Source organism: Phascolarctos cinereus, unplaced genomic scaffold (assembly GCF_003287225.1).
Source record: "Phascolarctos cinereus isolate Bilbo 61053 unplaced genomic scaffold, phaCin_HiC Scaffold_5;HRSCAF=322, whole genome shotgun sequence".
Lineage (NCBI taxonomy): Eukaryota > Metazoa > Chordata > Mammalia > Diprotodontia > Phascolarctidae > Phascolarctos > Phascolarctos cinereus.
Window position 1 is genome coordinate 102,201,769 of NW_027555958.1, and position 21,800 is coordinate 102,223,568.

The 21,800-nt window shown below is 39.7% G+C and overlaps 1 long non-coding RNA gene across 1 annotated transcript in view; it reads right to left on the reverse strand.

The window, feature by feature from the left end:
* The window catches only part of LOC110208668 (uncharacterized), a 41,345-nt gene that overhangs the window by 13,257 nt on the left and 6,288 nt on the right, over window positions 1-21,800 (reverse strand). Inside the window, exon 2 of the long non-coding RNA XR_002324591.2 lies at window positions 19,238-19,279. This is a non-coding gene — a long non-coding RNA (uncharacterized LOC110208668). The remainder of the gene's footprint in view (window positions 1-19,237; window positions 19,280-21,800) is intronic.

The window sequence follows — 21,800 nt, forward strand, 5'->3', positions numbered from 1 at the left end:
CAATGCCCATTCAGTGATTAAGATTAGGTAAGAAATGAGAGTATAAGATGTAAGAAGGCTGAAAAGGAAGGGGGAGACCAGGTTACAAAGGGTGGGGGAAGGGAGTGATATGGTCAGACCTGTATTTTAGGAAGATCAATTTGACAACTGACTGGAAGAAAGACTGGAGTGGGGAGAGACTTCAGGTGGTGAGACCAACCAGCAGACTGTTACAATAGTCCATTTACCAACCACCAGCCCTGGATGGGCAACAGCCAATGGCAGATTTTGGAAATCCACAAAATGTTTACTATCAAAGGTCATATTAACCCCAAACCTGTATTCTTATTAATTTGACATCTTCTCCCCCTCCTTCTGGAGTAGAAATACGTGTATATATGGGTATATGTACACACATACAGAAAATGTAGTTGAAAATGTGGTTTAGAATCAGATGGGCTAGTTCCTGTTGTGCAGGTTGCTGGAGAAAACAGGCTTACCTTCATCTGACCTGTTACATGTAATATGTTGGGTACCAGGGGCAGCAAGATTGAAAGGTAGAAAAAAAACACTTTTCAATGAGCAACTTCCCCATTTCTTTTCTCCCCCAGGGACCTCTCAGTGATCTCATTTGGTTCCCTCCATGCCTAATCCCTCTCTTGCGTCCTACTGTTTTCCCATAAATGCTGCCTCTTGCAGATGATGCTTTGTAATCATAAACAATCTCTGGCTCCTTAACCTTGTTTATAATACCCTAAATACGTAAGAAATGTTGAATTGAATTAAAAACCTTTATTCCCTTAGTGTAATGTTATCAGCTGGTTGTTTCGAAGGGAAGTGGTATGATGAACAAAATCAAGCAAAGCTTTTAAGGACAGGTAGGAGAGACTCTGGGCAGCTAGGTGGCACAGTGGATAGAGCACTCAGCCTGAAGTCAGGAAGACTCATCTTCCTGAGTTCAAATCTAGCCTCAGACACTTACTGGCTGTGGGACTTGGTAAAGTCATTTAACCTTGTTTGCCTCAGTTTCCTGGTCTGTAAAATGAGCTGGAGAAGGAAATGGCAAACCACTACACTACCTTCGCCAAGAAAACCCCAAATGGGGTCACAAAGAGTTGGACAAGACTGAAAATGATTAAACAACAAGGAAGGACTCTAGTGGAAATTGAGGCTGAAAAGTAGATGGGGATCAAAACAGGGAAAATTGGACTTGGAATCTGGAGACATAGGTTCGAATTCTAGCTCTGCTACTTACTGTCTATATGACTTTGATTGGGGGGCAGGCAGAGTGAGAGATTAGGAGAATATACCCGGAAGAGGGACCTTCCTCGAACCCCTCAGATCACATGCATAACTGATCTCTTCATCTACTTCTAAGGGCATCCCACTCAAGTCAAGTCAAGAAGCATTTACTAAGTGCATACTACAGGGCCAGGCATTTCACTAAGTACTGAGGGGATCAGGAAAGGCTTCCTGTAGAAGGTTGGGTTTTAACGGGCAATTGAAGAAAGCCAGGGAAGCCAGGTGGAAGAGGAGAGAATTCCAGGTATGGGGAACAGCCAATGAAAATGCATGAAGTTTGGAGGAGATAGAGTGTCTTCAAATATTATGTGGTGATTTAAAAAATGGATTTGGAGTTAGAAGATCTGGATTAAAAGTCTGTACTAAGTAATTTAACTTCTTTGTGCCTCAGTTTTCTCACCTGTAAACTGGGAATGTTGGACCTAAATGAATGCTAAAATCTATGATCCCATAAGCTCTACTGAGCCCAGGGTGAGGAAAAGGCAATTTCATCAGCTATCTGAATTATTCTAAATATTCATAAGTTTGGCATGTGGTAGAAAAATATCCAGATATTTGATGGACTTGCTCAGCTTTCACCTGGATGGTTAGTGACCTGTACAAACAGCTTTCAGTAGGGGCAGTGGCTAGTTTCAAATTTTATCATGACTAGACCACACTTGGTACTCAGAGTATGTTAATGGAAGTATACATATTTTCCAAGTAGCACTGCACTATATCTCTCCCTCCTTCCCCCTCCAGACACTTAAGGTTTTATTTTCAAAGGGTGAAAAGATTTCTGAAGTTATGTGGGGTGGGGCAGGAGGAGAGTTGTACTGAAGTGCTTGCCATGGAGCTTAATCCATGTGCCTTGGCTCCAGGAGGAGGGACACATGTCCTCTGGTCCTTGGCTAAAGATGTCAGGTATGATCAGAAGCTCCCTTGGTCCACTGGTCCAAAGCACTTAGCACAGAGTCTGGCACACAGTAGTTGCTTAATAAACGTTTGTTCCCTTCCCATTCACTGTCCATTCCCCCTTCCCCAACTAGTGACAGCAGTGGGGCTGTTCCAATGAGAGCTGGTGACAAGGAAGAGCCATTCACTCTACAATTTGATTCATAAACATTTATTAGGCACTTACTGTGTGCAAGGCACCATGCTAAACACTGGGGATACAAAAAGAGGCAAAATACAGTCCCTTCCCTCAAAGAGCTTACAATTTAATTTGGGAGAGGGAGACAACATAGAAACAAATATATACAAAGCCAGCTATGTACAAGATAAATAAGAAATAACAGAGGGAAGGCACTGAAATTAAAATTAAGAGGGGTTGGACAGAAAAGAAATGGCTTCTGATCTCTCTTGAGGTGGTTTCTTTGTTGGGACAGCTCTCTCTTTGGACTTCTGCCAAGGAGAGAGGGAATTTCTCTTTCTTCCTCCATCCTCATTCCCACAGGAGGCAGCTACTGCATAAGGCATGAGGAATATGTGTTTGCCTAGGTGAGCCTGAGACTGAATTTCATGTCTGTGACTGCCTCTTCTGCTAGGTGCTTTTTGCCCTGGGCACAGGGTGACCTGTGCCATGGATATTTCATCTTGAATGCCTGCCTCATGAGTTCAAGAGGCCCAGAGCTCTTGACTGTCTAATGGCAGGTGCTTCATACACCATAGAGGAGAAGACGGCACTGTGAGGAAGATGATTCATCCTCCCTAGCTGGCTGGAAACCATGGCTGCTGCTCAGATAGTGTAGTCTGAGGTAGAATCAGTTGTTCATCCTTCATTCTTGAAGAGGACCCATGACATCAGGAGGGTGTTGTCTTGACTTGGAAGTGAATTGGATTTCAGTGAGGCAGGGCTGTGCCAAGTCACCAGCCTCACTCTCTCCTCCAGAGTCATCGGAGTTATCTGTTCAGCAGTTCCATAGTAAATCCAGGAGTGTATGATACAAGTGATGGGTTACAGTTTATGTTTTAAGCAGTGGTTTTAAGCAGCTGGTCAATGTTTAACAACTAGTTCTCGGGTTGGGGCGGGGAGTATGCACGACATACTTTTAAGTATAATCTGCATTATCAAAATTTTTCTCCATCACTTTCTTAAGTCTAGATAATTATCAGAATGACAAATCAAACCCTGATCTATATCCTTTGCCAACTTCTGAGCTATAAATGTTCACTTCAAAAATTTAACAATTAGCTCTGTGGAAATGACTCCAGTACACTCTGGTTTTAAGTATGTGTTAATGCATGCATTTGTATTTTAATCATTTGTGTTATGATAGAGTTATAAATAACTATTTTATACCTGATATCTACTACTTTGCACATTGGGTAACTTCTCTAAGAAGGTGACTCTCTTAATCCCTTTTGGAGAGACCCTATAAGCCATAGCTAAACTTTGTTTTAGGGATTTTCTCCAGTTGTCTATTGTAGGGTGGGGCTGTGGTGAGCCAGAGAGTACAGTTATCCCTTCTACATTGCAACTTTCCCCATCACAGTTGCGATTATCATGGGTCAGCATAAGAATTAAATGGGAATTTGAGGGGGAGCTTTGTGGAAGCTGCAGATGACGCAAAGGCCTGCTAATGACACAGAAAAAGTTTAGAAACTCAGAAATGCATAAAATATATGTATAGTATTATATAATATCAACCTAAATTTTATAATAAGGTACTGTAAACACCACATAAAAGAAAAAGAAAAAAGTGAGACTTCTTCTCTGGTACAAAGGGAGGGTCAAAAAGTTTTATGCAGATTTTCCACATCGGGGGCACAGTGCTATTAACCCCCATGATGTGGAAGGGATATCTGCATATGAATGTGCCTGAACCTTGTCATTTAGTTGTCCCAGGATTGAACCTGGGTCCATTTGAGCTCAGAGCCAGAACCCCTTATGCAAACGACCATTCCTAGGTCATCATCTCTGCTTACCTCTTTACTACGAATCACATCTTGATGCTACCCTTTACATAGATTCCTTTTTTCATCCTTAAATAAACATGAAATAAATTTGACAACAAGGTCAATCCGTGTTTTGCATTGGCAAAGCAGATACCGCCATTACTAGAGGTTCTGAAATAAACCAGAGACAGAGGACAAAAGCCAGGGCACTGGCTTCTTAGTTCCATATATCCACACCGTGATGAACAACATTGTCTACTCTGACTTAATGTAAACAGTATTGAATTGCTAGGCCAATACCTACCTTCTTTGCACCCAAATGTCCAAATCAGAAAAAAAAAAGATAGAGATTGTATTAACTTACCTACTACAAAGGATTATTATAGTTGAAAGAGCTCAGGCTGAAGGGTGGTGCCGTGGATAGAGTGCTAGACTTTGTGTAAGGAAGACCTGTGTTCATAATCCTATCTCAGGTACTAGCTATGTGGCTTGGGCAAGCCACTCAAATTATCAATTTCTTCTTTCTTCCTTTCTTCTTTCTTTCTTTCTTTCTTTCTTTCTTTCTTTCTTTCTTTCTTTCTTTCTTTCTTTCTTTCAAGGCAGTTGGGGTTAAGTGACTTGCCCAGGGTCACACAGCTAGTAAATGTCAAGTGTTTGGTCTGAGACCGGATTTGAACTCAGGGCCTCCTGACTTCAGGGCCAGTGCTCTATCTACTGTGCCACCTAGCTGCCCCCAATTTATTTCTAAAATGGTATTGTGAGGACCAAAAGACAATGAATTTAGTTTTGGACTAAGTAATGCTGAAGTCTGGAAAAATTATTTTTCCTTGTACAGTCTTGCTCCATACAGTATGTAGCCTGGTTCCTAAACAATTTCTCTTATCTTATGTATAATTATCATCTTTTTATTCTCCTGTCCCTTCTCTGAAAACCACACTCCCTGTATCTGGAATCTTCATTTGAGGCCAGAAAGTTCCACTTTATTAGCTGATTGGTGTTTCTTTGTCTGTAACCTCAAAGTGGGGTAGCTAGGTGACCAGGGTATATAGTGCTGGGCCTGAAGTCTGAAAGACTCATCTTCCTGAGTTCAAATCTGGCCTCAGATACTTCATAGCTATGTGACCCTGGACAAGTCACTTAAGCCTGTTTGCCTCATGTCCTTATCTGTAAAATGAGCTGGAAAAGGAAATGGCAAAACACTCCAGTATCTTTGCCAAGAAAATCCCAAATGGGGTCACAGAGTTAGATATAACTGCAATGACTCAATCACTACAACAAACCTCAAAGGGTGGGAAACCCTTTCAGCAGGACCTCTCTCCTCACTAGAAAACATCTGTGCTTCTCTGGCCTCATAGCTGCTTGGGCTACATCGAAGCATTGAGCCCAAGGAGAGTTTGTCATGATCATATACCAAGTACTCAAGATCAGCCTTTGCCATGGCTCCTTTTTTGTCATAGCCTGAAGACCATCACGCCAGAGGCTCCCCAACCACATCCCTGGCTATATTCCTTCTTTTCCCCATTGTTAAGGGCAGAGATGTCTCAGGCCAGTATCCTGTTAGTTTAGGTTTGACATTAGAACAAGTGAGGCATTCATAGGTCATTTAACATTTATTAAAAAGGAGACTTACCTATTCACAGCACAGAAGGGATATTCAATAGGCATTCTCTAGCACTTGGTTTGAGTTAACTACATATGGAAATCTGTCTGGTCAGCATGAGAGAGTATGGTGACTCAGGTGACTTCTGGCTTGCAAGGTCTTGAAGTCTGAAGAGACTAATCTCCATCAGTCAGCCTTCTCCCCTGCCTCCCCCAAACAGAGTCTACTAAGAAGCTATGTTAAGGAAGGCATAACTTGAGCCTTAGAAAACTGTCACCTTTCTGGGAAAAAACTAGTTTATTTTGCAGAGGGGAAGGAGTTAGGATATTGTTTCTACCACACCAGCCTTTCTTGGGACCCTAATGTGTAGAGCTGGTAGGCTGCCCTGGTCCTCTTTCCTTGTTTTCCATCTCTACCACTGCTCTGTATTTCCTTGGCTATCTTCAGTTTAGTCCTGTGTTTTTTTGTTGGGTCTTTTTTTTGGTCTTTTGTTGTTGTTGTTGTTGTTGTTGTTTTTGCAAATCTTTCAAATAAATGGGTCTATTGCTTTTGCCATTGACTAGTTCATCTAATTCTGCTCCAAGAGCCCCAGCAATAGACACCGACAGCATGCACTTAATAACTACTTGTTAAATTGAATCAAATTGATTGAATGGCAGAATTCTCTCGTGCTATGTGGTAAACTGGCTTGACCAATTGACTATCTTTTCTCCTAGAGTACAAGTGTAATTTTCATATAGTTGATCTTAGATTTTTTTTGATTACTTTTTAGATGTGTTGTCTCTTTCTTTTAAAATTTAAAAAAACCATATTTTTCCAATTACACATAAAAATTTTTAACATTCATTTTTAAAAATTTTGTGCTCTAAATTCCAAATTCCTCCCCTCCCCTCTCATTGAGAAGGTAAGCAATTTGATACAGGTTATACACCTGTAGTCATGCAAAATATATTTCCATATTAGTCATGTTGTAAAAGAAAACATAGACCAGAAAACAACAACCACAACAACAAGAAGCCCAACCCAAATAAGAAAAATAAAGTAAAAAAAGTGTGCTTCCATCTGTTTCAGACTCCATCAGTTCTTCCTCTGGAGGTGATTAGTATTTTTCATCATGAGTCCTTCAGAATTGTCTTAGATCATTGTATTGAAGCAAATAGCTAAATCATTTATAGTTGATCATCATACAATATTGCTGTTACTGTGTACAACGTTATCCTGGTTCTGCTCACTTTATTTTGCATTAGTTCATGTAAGTCTTTCCAGGTCTTTCTGAAAGCATCCTGTTCCATCATTTCTTATAGCACATTAGTATTTCATCACAACCATATATCACAACTTACTCAGCCATTCCCCAGTTGATGGGCAGCCCCTCAATTTCCAATTCTTTGCCACCACAAAAAGAATTGCTATCAATATTTTTGAACATATAGGTCATTTTCCTTTTCTTTTTTCTTTTTTAATCTCTTTGATATACAGACCTAGTTATTGCTATTGCTGGGTCAAAGAGTATGCACAGTTTCATAGCCCTTTGGGCATAGTTCCTAACTGCTCTCCAGAATGGTTGGATCATTTCACAACTACACCAACAGTGCATTAGTGTCCCAATTTACTTTTTAAAAAATTTTTAAAAAATTTTAGTTTTCAACATTTGCTTTTATAAGATTTTGAGTTCTAAAATTTCCCATTTTCCCTCCCTTTACTCCCAAGGACAGCATGCAATTTGATATAGTAATCTGACATTAGTCATGTTGTGAAAGAAGAATCAGAACAAAAGGGAATAACTGTGAGAAAGAAAAAAACAACAAAACAACAAAAGAGAGAAAATAGTATGCTTTGGTCTGTATTCAGACTTCATAGTTCTTTCTCTGAATGTGGATAGCATTTTCCATCACGAATCTTTTGGAATTGTCTTAGATTATTGCATTGCTCAGAAAGCTAAGTGTAACAAAGTCTGTCATCAAACAATGTTGCTGTTACTGTGAACGATGTTCTCCTGGTTCTGCTCACTTGATTCAGTATCAGTTCGTACAAGTGTTTCCAGGTTTTTCTGTTGTCTGCCGGCTTACCATTTCTTCTGGAACAATAGTATTCCACTACATTCATACACCCCTACTTGTTCAGCCCATGTTACACATGGACCTTTTCCCATTTTTATGGGTCTCTTTGGGATACAGACCTAGTAGGGGGTATTGCTGGATCAAAGGGTATGCACAGTTTCATAGCCCTTTGGGCATAGTTGCAAATTGTTTTCCAGAATGGTTGCATCATTTCACAACTGTACCAACAGTGCATTAGTGTCCCAATTTTCCTACATCCCCTCCAATATTTGCCATTTTCCTTTCCTGTTATATTGGCCAATTAGATAGGTGTGAGGTGGTATCTCAGTGTTGTTTTAATTTGCATTTCTCTAATCAATAGTGCTTTAGAGAATTTTTTTTTCATATGACTATAGTTAGCTTTGATTTCTTCATCTGAGAACTGCCTGTTCATATCTTTTGACCATTTATCAATTGGGGAATGACTCTTATTCTTATAAATTTGACTCAGTTTTCTATATATTTGAGAAATGAGCCCTTTATCAAGGAATGTGCTGTCTCTTTCCAACCTGATGATAAAATCCAAAAGGTTTGGAATGTTATTTTTTACTGACTTTGTATCCCATGTGGGACCTAGCACAGTGCAGGGGCACCTACTAGGTATGAATAAAAAAAATTCTTGACTCACAGCATTTTTAAAACAGTCCCAGGCTATGAGCAGGCAACACTGAAGCTGCTATAAGACACTATCATGGCAACAGTCAGTGGCCATATTTTCTTTAATTGTTAATAATTTAATGTCAGAAGGGCACTAGAAGATTAGATTCTGGCCTTTTCAAAATGAGATTCAAACGTAAGATTTAAGGCAAGAGTTCATCTTGACAACCTTCACAAGCTCAGAAGCTCCCTTTTAGGTAGATAAGAAATAACTAATATAAAATTTTATTGGCATATTCTGCCAATAGTATAAATTGACTTCCTGAAAACAGGACTTGGGGTGAGATATTTTGATAAGGGGCCCCATAATTCCATAGCAACAATGCTATTGATGTTAAGAGATTATAGCCAAGTTTGTTCTTGAAAAACATTGGTTAGAGCAACATTTGTTATGTGGGAATAAGTCCTTTGGTTAAAGTCAAGAAATATTATGGAAAAAGTATTTCTAATTATCTCCCTTGACCTCATTTATTTTACTCTGAAAAGTTCTCAATAATTCTCCCATAGAACTACTTATGTCTAGCAGCAATAGATCTGCCCCAGTCCTAACTCAGAAAGGTTGATCACAATTACAAAACTTAAAGGGTATGATTAATAGTTAAACAGTCTCCCCAATTACATGTAAAGGCTATTTTCAACATTCACTTTTTGAAAGATTTTGAATTCCAAATTTTTCTCCTTCCCTCTTCCCCTCCCATCCCCCAAGAGGGCAAGCAAACTGATAAAGGTTATATGTTTGCAATCATGTAAAACATATTTCCACATTGGTCATGTTGTGAAAGAAGAACCAAAACAAAAAGGAAAAAAAAACTATGGAAAAAAACCCATAGTATGTTTCCATCTGCATTCAGACTCCCTAGTTCTTTCTTTGGATGCAGATAGCATTTTCCATCATGAGTTTTTTGGAATTGTCTTGGATCACTGTATTGCTGAGAAGAACTAAATCAGACATAGCTGATCATCGCATAGTGTTATTTTTACTGTGTACCATGTTCTTCTGGTACTGCCCACTTTGCTCGGCATGTAAGTCTTTACAGGTGTTAAAACAGTCTTAATGAAATACATTTATTCCTCTTTGTTTGATTTAACTAACCTTTAAAGATCTACGTCCTCTAATCAGGAATCTAACCCCTCTGGGATGTACTCAAATTGACTGCAGACTTTCTCTGCCATGCTATAAAAACCTCTCCATCTTGGAAGCTCACATTGGAAGTATCATCTATCCCAGCAGCCTCTGGCTCTGATTGGTTTCTCCCAGAACCTCCATTTTAAGGAGAACCCCAAGGCCAAAGATATCTTCATTCCTCCCCAGGATTCTCTCCTGACACTAGACTTTCTCTACTAGGTATTTTTCTTTTTTCCTGGCACCCCCAGCCCTTTTCAACTTCCTTTTTATCTTTTGTCTTCCTCCATTAGAATATAAGATCCCTGAGGGCAGAGACTATCTTTCTTTGTGCTCGCATTTGAATTACCAGAATTCAGTACTATACCTAGCCTAGGAGATAGTAATTGCTTAAAGATGCTTGTTGATGTGACTTGAAAAAAAATGTTGAAAAAAGTCACCTACTTAGAATTTGGGAAGGAGGATTGTATATTTGAAAGGGGGGAAAAAAACAACAACCCAGTTTTATCATGGATCTGTGAATTCTTTGGTGGAACACAGATGACCAGAGATTAACCCATCTATAACTTTAAAAAGTTTCTTTAAAAGTTTCCAGAAGCTCTGAGAGGTTCAGATTGTGACCCCAGGTATTTCTGACTCCAGGTATAGCTCTATTAGAGTAATGGAGAATAGAATAGCTGTGGTTTCTGCTTTGAATAAATTGCTTTGAACTTTTATAGTAAAGTAAATGGAAGAATTTCTTAGTTCCATTCAGTTGAAAAATATTCCTTTGACTCTTGAAGACAGCATTCCACAGTCCCTTATTAGAATGCAAGACACCTGAGAAGTGCCAAACTTTAAACATTTAATCAGCAGAAACCTGGGAAATCTGTTAATATCTGAGTTGGCGTTCTCCCACCCGGGGCAGGGGAAAGGTTGGTTGTTGTCCTACGTTCTTGAAGAGGACCAAAATGACATCACTATGCCAGAGTCGAGTTTCAGTGTGGCCGATTGTGGCTCATCAGGCCGATACGAGCTCGGAATATTCTACCACAGATCGAGCACAAATAGTCCATGTGAACATTTGGGGTGGATTCTTTAAATTTGTGCATTTTGTATTTCTTTTGAGCTATTTCAATTCTGCTTTGCTCATACAACACGGCACATTCTCTGAAGTGGGCACGCCATGCTGGGTGGTCCTGTGCCAGTATCTCCCATGTCACACAATCAATTCCAAAGTTCTTAAGGGAGACCTTGGGAATGTCCTTGTATAGCTTTTTCTGACCACCACGTGGGCGCTTGCCCTGTGTGAGTTCTCCACAAAAGTCTTTTTGGCAAGCGTATGTTTGGCATTTGAACAACGTGGCTAGCCTGTCGGAGTTGCATTCTCTGCAGTAGAGTTTGACTGCTTGGCAGTTTAGTTCGAGAAAGAATCTCAGTGTCTGGTATCTTATCCTGCCAGGTGATCTTCAGAATCTTCCTAAGACAATTCAAATGGAAGCGATTCAATTTCCTGGCACGGCACTGGTATACTGTCCAGGTTTCACAGGCACACAGCAATGAGGTAAGCACAACGGCTCTGTAGACCTTGATAGTCAACCTAATGCCTCTTCTCTCCCATACTTTCCTTTGGGGCCTCCCAAACACTGAGTTAGCTCCGGCAATGAGTATGTTAACCTCATTATCAATGTGTACCTTTCTGGAAAGTATACTGTCAAGGTAAGTGAACTTATCCACAGCATTCACAACTTCTCCGTTTACTGTAACCGATGGTTGCATGTGTGGATGGTGTGGTGGTGGCTGATGGAGCACCTGTGTTTTCTGGGTGTTAATTGTTAGGCCAGAATTAGCACAAGCAGGAGAGAATCTATCCGTACTTTGTTGGATGGGATTTGGAGGAAGTGTGGTACCGAAGACCTTAGAATGTTTTATAATTTTGCCAAAAGCAGTCTTGATAAATGAATGAAAAAGCCTGTATTAAACTGGCTGGGGAGGAAGCTGGGCTAAGCCCTAAGGATACAATTTAAAAAAGCTGTTTCCTGATAGTATCTGACCTCAAGGAGCTTACTTTCTAATAAGGGAAGATAACATCTAAAGGATTGGGGGCAGAATGTTTTGTTTTGGCTTGTCCTGTGATTGGTGAATGAAAACAGGAGGAGAAGGAAATGAAAGTGTTGATTTGATTACCTAGACTTTCAAAGTCAATTTATGTAAATGTGGTTCAGCCCCAGAGAAAGTCTAGTTAGTACATTTTTTGTTTGTAAGAGGAGAATGGGGAAGGGAAGGAGAGCTGCATTTTTGAAACTTAGTGAAGCAACAGAGGTCATGGGGGTAAAAATACCAGAGCTGTTTTCCTAGACACCCAGTATGTATGAGACAGACTGGTAAAATATGGACAAATCCTCCCTGGCATAGAGATATGGCCCTCTCCAAAGAAAACTTAGGGGATGGATTTTGCTTCCTTGGAGAAGACAAGGAGTGATTGATATGTTTAGCATTCTGCTCAAATAACAAGGTCTCAGAGAGTGGTTCGACATCTTGATGCCTCGCCTCTTCTGTGTAATAGCTCTTGGACAGCTGGGTTGGTGGCAGTTCTTTCCCTAGAGTATATACCAGCACAAGGGAAACAGTAAAAGGTCGAAGGGTGGGGCTGAGAATGTATACTTACTTCTAGCTAAATGAATTTAGCAGAATCAGTAGTCACCTACTTCTGATAGGCTCCATTAAGCCAATTAATCAAGTCATTGCCCTGGGCTGATCAACCTGTTCTTCAAGGAAGGTCTCAGGAACCAGACCTTTCATCAACATCAATCACAGGCTCATAGGATTTAGAACTAGAAGGGAATCTTTGAGATCCTCTAGTCCAACCCCTTCATTTTACAGATAAGGAAACTGAGGCCCAAAGGGGTTCGGCTACAGGAACTAGGGACTTTGAGTATGGAGAAGAAAAGACTTGGGGGTGGGGAGGTGTCATGATAACTGTCCAAGTATTTGACAGGTTGTCACCTGTGAAAATGGGGTTAGAATTATTCTACTTGGCCTGAGGGGGTAGAAGTTGCAAAGGGGCAGATTTAGGCTTGATGTAAGGAAAACTGTCCAAACAGAGCTGTTAGAAAAATGGAGTGGGTCATAGCAGCATAATAGGCTTCACCTCACGGGAGTTCTTCAAGCAAAGGTCAGATGGCCACTTGTCAGGTCACAAAGAGGATTCTTTTCAGAGACTTGATGACTTTCTGAAATCTCAATTCTTGTTTCTTCAGATTGTTTCTGAAGATCATGTAGGTAATACGTAAACAGCTGATGCAGGATTTGTGCGTTGACTACGGAACTACTGCTCCTTCCACAATATGAAGTAGCCACAAGGGTCAATAAATCTTTTTTTTTTTTTTGGTTAGGCAGTTGGGGTTAAGTGACTTGCCCAGGGTCACACAGCTAGTAAGTGTCAAGTGTTTGGTCTGAGGTTGGATTTGAACTCAGGTCCTCCTGACTTCAGGGCCACTGCTCTATCCACAACACCACCTAGCTGCCCCGACAAGGGTCAAAAGAAATGGTGGGTGAGCTTTTATTCTTTCCCCTCCTTCAGAAAGATATATTTTATTTTTCCAAGTTTTACAAACCAGTCCCTGTCCTCAAGAATATTCAATTGGGGGAGACAATAGGTAAATAAATATATGAAACATATACAGATACATTTGGGATATAGGAGAGTGGCAGCTGAAGGGGTTGGGGTAGGAGTGTGTGGTATTAGGAAAGACTTTATTTAAAGGATTTCACCTGAGCAGAATTTTGAAATTAATAAGGGATTCAAAGACTTGAGAGTACATTCTGTGTGTGTGTGTGTGTGTGTGTGTGTGTATGTATTTGTGTGTGTATACACACATGCTTTGTATGACAGCAAAAAGACCAGTTTGGCTATGCCATTGAAGGTGGAAAGAAAATTAATGTATAATAAGGTTGGAAAGGTAGGTGGGGATCAGGTTGTAAAGGGCTTTAATTTCTAAAAAGTGGGGCTCATCTTCAAGGTCTTCCGAGTTTGCTAGGATCTGACAGAACTTTTGTATTACTGGGATAACCTTCTAGAACCCAGAGTCATCTCCTCTCTGAAGCCATAAAGTAAGGACTATACTGGAGGGTTTTGTTTTTGTTTTTTAATGTTGCATTTTAAGAATAGGAGTACACTGGCAGCATTGATGTATGAGTCTGAGAATTGTGGCAAAAATATGAAGAGAACATTTCCAAGCTTCCAAATGACTGAGAATTTGCTAAAATAACTGAGTTTGAGTAATTGAATACATTCACTAGTAGGATGTCTGTATTTTACTCCCACATTGTCTCTTAAATTATTAAATTCAAGTCCCAGGCACTCTGGATTCTACCCAGTTGATGTATCTAATTGGATACAAATTGAGTATAAATACTTAGTAAAGCCAGTTTGCAAACTACACTATCCCTGAGAGAAAATGATTTCCCAAATGGTCCCTCTTGGAAATTTGCTCTTTTAGGTCCCAACATGTGCATAATGTTCATTGGCTTTCCACACCTCAGCCTAATGGGAACAGAGAACTCCCAAACCTTCATATACTCATACAGCCTGTCTTGACAATTAGCAAATCCCAGCAATCTTGAGACCATGCAGACTTGCTTTGTTTCAACAAACACAATAAATCAAACTAAAGTGAATATGAGATCACTGTATCTCAAGTTTTTTTTTTTTAAAGAGAATGCTAATTCATGAGATTGCACTGGGCTGAACCCCATGTCCATTAAGGCGAAATAGACCAAGCTCTCAATAATTTATTAGTTTCTCTCAGTGGTAAAGTAAATTATATTTTCAGCTGAAATTTGCTAATTGCAAAGTTGTAATTAGGATTTAAAAAATCAGTTCACATATTCTTCAAAACCATCTCTTCAAGGAGTAGAGTAACAATTGTGTATTACATAGTATATTCCAGAGTTCCTGGCATATCCCACGTCATGTGGATATGGCCACCTCCATGTTCAGCCTGAAGTGTTCATTCCAAAATGCATTAGAGACTAGGTGAGAGGACTTGCGGCCATGGTTGTAGAAAACAGTGTTGTCATCAAATGAGTGTTGTGTCTAGATCCAGAGGAGCCGAGTTCAAATCCCAACTGTCCCTTGTTACTTGGGTAATCTGGGGTAAGTCATTTAATCTCTTTTAGCCTCAGTTTACTCACCTGTAAAATGAGATATACTTTGGTATGGACTACTAGTATATTTCTTCTGGTTAGATTAAAATCCATGAGTCTAGCCTGCCAAGATTTTTTTTTTTTGGGAGGGGAGTGGGGAATCCTGACTTCAATTCCTGTTATTTTTTTTTTCAAACAACAAGCACTTATTTTCAATTTAATTCAATAAATGTTTATTAAAGGCCTACTATTTACAAGACACTGGGTTGGGCTGGGGATACAAAAACAAAAGCACAGTACTCCGCAATCTAAGAGCTTCCATTCCACTGGGAGAGGTATGCACAGTACATAAAATTTCAATGATATAAGGAAATCTCTGGGAAAGAAACTTCTACTATGTGTCACCAATGGGACTTGAACCTAGGTCTTCCTCACACTGAGGACAACTCTCTATCCCCTTATTCTAGAGATTCTTCTTTCTACCTGGGTCTATGATTTTTTTTTTAAATATATACTTTTGATAACTGTATTTTGATATAATTTCTTTTCTTCTAATACTATGTATTTTACATTGTGCATTTAAAGTTATTTTTCTGAGATAGTGTCCATAAATTTCACCATACTGCCAAAAGGGTCTGACAAAAAAGTTGAGACCCCTGCTCTGTAGAATATCAGAAATGGATAAGAACTAGACCTATTAATTTCATTGAAATAGAGAACTCCCTGTTTGAGAAACTATTCCTTACCAATGCAAGTCAGTCGGTACCTTCTCTTAGAGCAGGGATGGAGAACCTGCCGCCTCAAAGCCACTTGTGGCCTTCTAGGTCCTTGGGTGTGGCTTTTTGACTGAGTCCAAGTTTTAGAGAACAAATCCTTTTATTAAGGGCATTTGTTCTGTGAAGTTTGGATTTAGTCAAAGGGCTACACTTCACAGAACAAATCCCCTTAATAAAAGGATTTGTTCTGTAAAAGTGGACTCGGTCAAAAGGGCTCACCCAAGGACCTAGAAGCCCACAAGTGGCTTTGAGGCAACAGGTTCCCCACTCCTGTCCTAGAGAGTTACCTAGATTGCCGAGGTAAATTTATTGACCCATTGTCAGGTAGTCAGTTCGTGTCAAAGGGAGAACTTGGTTCCCAGACCACCTCTATATGCAATACCATTCTAAACACAGCCTCTCTTATAATGCATCTATGTAAATGAATATAAAATAATCTGAGGAGGAAGAGAAGGGCACTCGGGAAGGGTTTCCCATTGGAGAGAAGTCTTAAAAGACACTTGAGGTTCTAAAAATTAAAGGTGAGAAGGCAGTGTATTCCAGGCATGGAGGATGTCACTTTGCAAAAGCACAGACATAGGAAGCAGGATGATTTGGGAACAGCCAGTAAGTTCAATTGAACTAGAATGTAGAGTGAATGAAAGAGAGTAACATGAAATAAATCTAGAAAGGTAGGCTTGAGTGAGATTGGGGGAGGCTTTAAATGCTAGGCAGATGAGAGAAAGAGATGATCAGCAAAAAAGTTTTTTTGGCTGGTTCTTTGGATATAATAATACAGGTAGGTTTAGGCCAAGTTGCAAAGGGCTTTAAAGACCAAACAAAAGAATTTGTGTTTGATCTTGTAGGTAACGGAGCCATAGGGGCTTATTGAGTAGAAGAATGACATGATCAAACCTGCACTTCTGGAAAACCTGTTTGACAGCTTGTGAAGAATGGATGGGAGAAGTTGGGAAATTGAGACAGGGAGGTCAAAGAAGAGGCTATTGCCATAATACAGGTAAGTGATGAGGGTCTGAGCTAGGGTGGTGACTGAGTAGAAAGAATGAGATGAATGGGAGACATTTATGGGAACAGCAATGAAAAGATTTTGCAACGGAATGGATCTAATGAATGGGAAGAATGAAAAGTTGAGCATGACACCAAGGTTTTGAAACCTGGATGACTGGAAGGATGGTGGTACCATCAACAGAAGGACGGTAGTTCAAAAGAGGGATTGGTTTGAGAGGAAAGACCCTAGAGTTTTCTTATCTCTTCTTCAGTACCATTCTTAATCATTATAATCACACCACATGCAGTTTCAATTTATTGTTCAATTTATATTGTTGTGGTCATTGTGTTTGTTGTTTTCTTGGGTCTGTTTACTTCTCTCTGTATCAGTTCATGTAGATCTTCAGATTATGTGGTCAGAGCAAAAGCCTAACCTCCTGCTCCCTAGTTTTTTCCTCAAAAAGTATTGCGATTCTATTAGTTCTAATTCTTTACATCATGACTAATGTGAAAATATGTTTAATATGAATGTATAAGTAGAGCCTGTATCAGATTGCACGCTGTCTTGGGGAGGGGGAAGGAAAGGAAGGAGAAGAAAACTTAAAACACAAAATCTTATGGAAGTGAATGTTGAAAACTAAAAATAAATTAAATAATTATAAAGAAAAAAGTATTGACATTATCCTCAGGACTTAATTGGTTTAGGCAACTAAGGGCAGTTGATATCTATCGCTTCAAGATTGCCTGAGATAAAATAGTTTCAAGGACTTCAGCCTAGTGCTGAGATCTGGCTAGTAGACCATAATGGGCACCTGAGAGACAGGGACTTTGCAGCCACCTCAAAGTGTCCTCAGTTCATTTTCTTGTTGAATAGCCTTGCCCTCTTATGTCTAAATAAATCTCCTTTTGTTAACTGTTGAAAGACTTATGAGTGTCTCTTTTCATTCCAATATCAAACCTAAACTAGCAGGAGACTAGCCTGAGTCAGGCATAGCCCAGAACAACTTGCTTTTCTGAATTCCCTAGAGCTGTCATTTCTGACAGTGCAGTGATATTCCATTACATCCATGTAGCACAATTTGAATATTTACTCTTGTTTCTAGTTCTTTGTTTTACAAAGAGTGCTGTCATAAATATTTGGTGTACATGAAACCTCTCTTTCCATCTTTGTTTCTTGCAGCAGTGGGATCTTTGGGTCAAAGCAATATTATTTTTTAATAGGTTTAACTTTACTTGCTGGAAGTTGGCTAAAACTGGAATCTGGGCAATGGACAAATTAGTCAACTTGACATGTCCTCCTGCAGATCAGAAACTTCACAGGCATTCTTCCTAGATATAATCGATCTTCAGCAAGCACAGGATGCTTCCAACAAGACCCAGTTGTCCACAGCCTAAATTGGCATATGGAGCCAGGGCATCTGAGCCTGAGTTCCTACTCTTGCTGCTTACTGTGTGACCCTAGAGAAGTCACTTAAACTTTCTGGGTCTCAGTCTCCTCATCTGTTAAATGAGGGAATTGGGCTAGAATGAGTCTAAGGTGCCACCTAAATCTTAATGAGATAATATATGTAAAATTCTCTGTAAACCCTCAATTTCTAATCATTTGTCACCACAAAAAGAGCTGCTAAAAATATTTTTGTACATATAGGTCCTTTTCCTTTTTTTTTTTTTTAATCTTTTTGGAATATAGACCTACTAGTGCTATTGCAGGGTCAAAAGGTATGCAGTTTATAGCCCTTTGGCCATAGTTCCAAATTGCTCTCCAGAATGGTTGGATCAATTCACAACTCTACCAGCAATACATTAGTGTCCTAATTTTCCTGCATGTCCTCCAACATTTGTCATTTTACTTTTCTGTCATATTAGCCAACCAGATAGTTGTGAGGTTATAATTTGCATTTCTCTAATCAATAGTGATTTAGAGCATTTTCTCATATGACTATACATAACTTTGATTTCTTCATCTGAGGACTGCCTGTTCTTTGACCATTTATCAATTGAGGGATAACTAGTATTCTTATAAATTGAACTCAGCTCTCTATATATTTGAGAAATGAGGCCTTTATCAGGAAATATGTTATCTTTCCAACCTGAGGATAAAATCCCCACGAGGTTATTTATTCCAAAATCTCACTCTGTATAAGAGTCCCTCCTCCCCACAAAATATTTTCAAAAGGTGACATCATTGTCTTTTGAGACAGCCCATTCTATTCTGGATGGCGCTAATTGTTAGGAAGTTCTTTATTTTAAGCTGAAATCTACCTCTTTCCCTCCTCCCTCCTCACCCCCATCAACTAAATTCTACCCTGTGGAGCAACTCGGGATATATCGAAGAGCCTACTACTTCCCACCCCCTCTTCTCTCAGCTGTAGTCAAATTTTATACATCCCACCATGCCTCTGGCCTCCCTTGTGGAGGTTTGCTAATCATCTTTATTTCAGAACAATGACTGTGGCAGGTTTCTGGCATGTGCCTCAGATTTCTACGTAAACATGCAGAAAGTCTTATATGAATCTGATGAAGCTGAAAGCCCCTTTCCAGAAGAAAGGGTTAGTTGTTACGGAAGAGGAATCACAAAAGTATAAATCGTGCTGGTATGTGTTTATGTAGCTGTATTGGAGTTTAAACAAAGCAACTAGAGATAAATCTACAAGCCTTGGTTGCAAAATCAAGCTTGGTTAAAGTCAGTGAAATTATGGGTTACACTTACCTTGGTCTCTCTCCACACAAGCCACAAGCTCGGGCAGATTTCCTGGCAAATCAGATAGCTCAAATCAGAATCTAGAAGTAAATTTCATCATTCTCATCAAACTGCTTGAGAAACTATAGTTAAGAAACTGAAGGATGAGTGTCTTGCCCCAAGTCACACAGGTCATCACCTCAAGATCAGGATGCCAATGACCATTTTCATAACCTGACCTAATTCTGGTGAAAATTTGGTACATGTCTTTTTTAATACAAGTCAACCCCCTTGAGCCATTTCTAATTTTATGAGGCAAGAAACTTTCCTGGAAGTGTTGGAACCAAATGGCCCAGTGGGTCAAGGAAACCTAACAAATCCAGTCCGTAACTTTTCTGTTTCTGTTGGAACTTTTGATCATTGGAAAGTGATTTGGGCCTGGCCTGAATCCAGCCTAAAGGAATGTGTAGAAATGGACCTTTGGTGAATGTGGTCTGTTAAAGGGTCTGGAGACACCATTAATTAATATATATATACATTTTTTGGTGATTATTTTTCTTTTTTTGCTTTTCAGTATTGGGAAAAGAAGGACAAATAATTGTTCAAGAAATAAAGACCAAGTGTTGCAGGCATCAGATAGGGAGAGAATCTTGTTGCATTAGTGCAGTTCGTGAACTATCCATGCTTTCTGTCATGTCACAACAGTATTTTACGTAAGTGTTATGGCAAACTATTTTATACCATATGTGGATAATGGCAAATATGAAATTATTTACTGAATCTTTAGCTTTAAAAAATCTACAGCCCATTAACTTCAGATGTTGTAACAGTTTTAGGTTCAAACCCTTGTAAGTATGTTTATAAGTGGGTCGGCCCAAACACCAGGAGTTGTTAGGAGCCAAACTGCATAACCTGGGTGGGAGGTTGGTGGGAGTGCCTGGGTGACTGATGTGTTGGATCTTCCTAGACTCGCAGATGTATGGGATGTGTTAGAATTGGGAAGGCTTTTTAGAAGTCAACACGCAGCATCTCGATGATGTAAAGGTTGGAGCTCTGGACTTAGAATCAGGAAGACTGTGGTTCATTCCTGCTCCTGACATGAACTGTGTGGCCCTGGACAAACCGCTCTAACCTCATACAACTTGGGTTTCCTCATCTGTAGAGTGCGGATAATAAGAGAACCTCTTTCACAGGATTTTATGAGATAACTTATATAGAGCCTTTTGCAAACCCTAAAGTGCCTTATAAAGGCTATTATTAGTCTTACTGTGTCATTTTACAAATGAGGAAACTGAGGCCCAGTGAGGTGAGTCATAGAGTTAGTGGTAGAACCTAGTGTTCATGATTCCTATTCTCATGTACTTTCAATCATATTATGTGGCTCTATCACAAAAGCTATTTTCAAATCCCATGATTTGGGAAACTCACCTGGAAGTGAGTTTCTGGCCCAAAAAGCTAGACCTGGCCCAGCTTGGTCAAGAATACTTTCCATTTTTGCAATATAATGTGTTACAACCACTTCTCTTTTTCTTACTTCATAGTATTTTATTTTTTTCTAATTACTTATAATGATAGTTTTCAACATTGACTTTCTTTTTTATTTTTAGGCAATTGGGGTTAAGTGACTTGCCCAGGGTCACACAGCTAGTAAGTGTCAAGTGTTTGGTCTGAAGCTGGATTTGAACTTGGGTCTTCCTGACTTCAGGGCCAGTGCTCTATCCACTGTGCCACCTAGCTGCCCCTGTTTAACATTCACTTTTATAAGATTTTGAGTTCCAAATTTTTTTCTCTATCTCCCTCCCCAATATGGAAAACAATCTGATATAGGTTATACATGTTACAATCATATTAAACATATTTCTACATTAGTCATGTTGTGAAAGAAGAATCAGAACAAAAGGGAAAAACCACGAGAAAGGAAAAAAGAGAGAGAGAAAATAGTAAGCATTGATCTGCACGCAGACTCCATAGTTCTTTCTCTGAACGTGGATAGGATTTTCCATCATGAGTCTTTGGAATTGTCTTGGATAATTGTATTGCTGAGAAGAGCTAAATCTATCATAGTGGATCAGTGTGCACAATGTTGCTGTTACCATGTACAATGTTCTGGTTCTGCTCACTTCACTCAGCATCAGTTCATGTAAGTCTTTCTAGGTTTTTCTGAAGTCTGCCTGCTCATCATTTCTTATAGCACAATAGTATTCCATTACATTCATATACCACAACTTGTTTGGCCACTCCCCAGTTGATGGGCATCCTCTCAATTTCCAATTCTTGGCCACCACAAAAAGAGCTGTTATAAATATTTTTGTACATGTTGGTCTTTCCCCTTTTTTAAGATCTCTTTTGGGATACAGACCAAGCAGTTGCATTGCTGGATTTCAAGGTATGCACATGGGGCAGCTAGGTGGCCCCACTAGTGGATAGAGCACCGGCCCTGGATTCAGGAGGACCTGAGTTCAAATCCGGCCATAACACTTACTAGCTGTGTGACCCTGGGCAAGTCATCTAACCCCATTGCCTAGCCAAAAAAAAAAAAAGTCTCAATCTTTTAGGGGCAGCTAGGTGGCGCAGTGGATAGAGCACCAGCCCT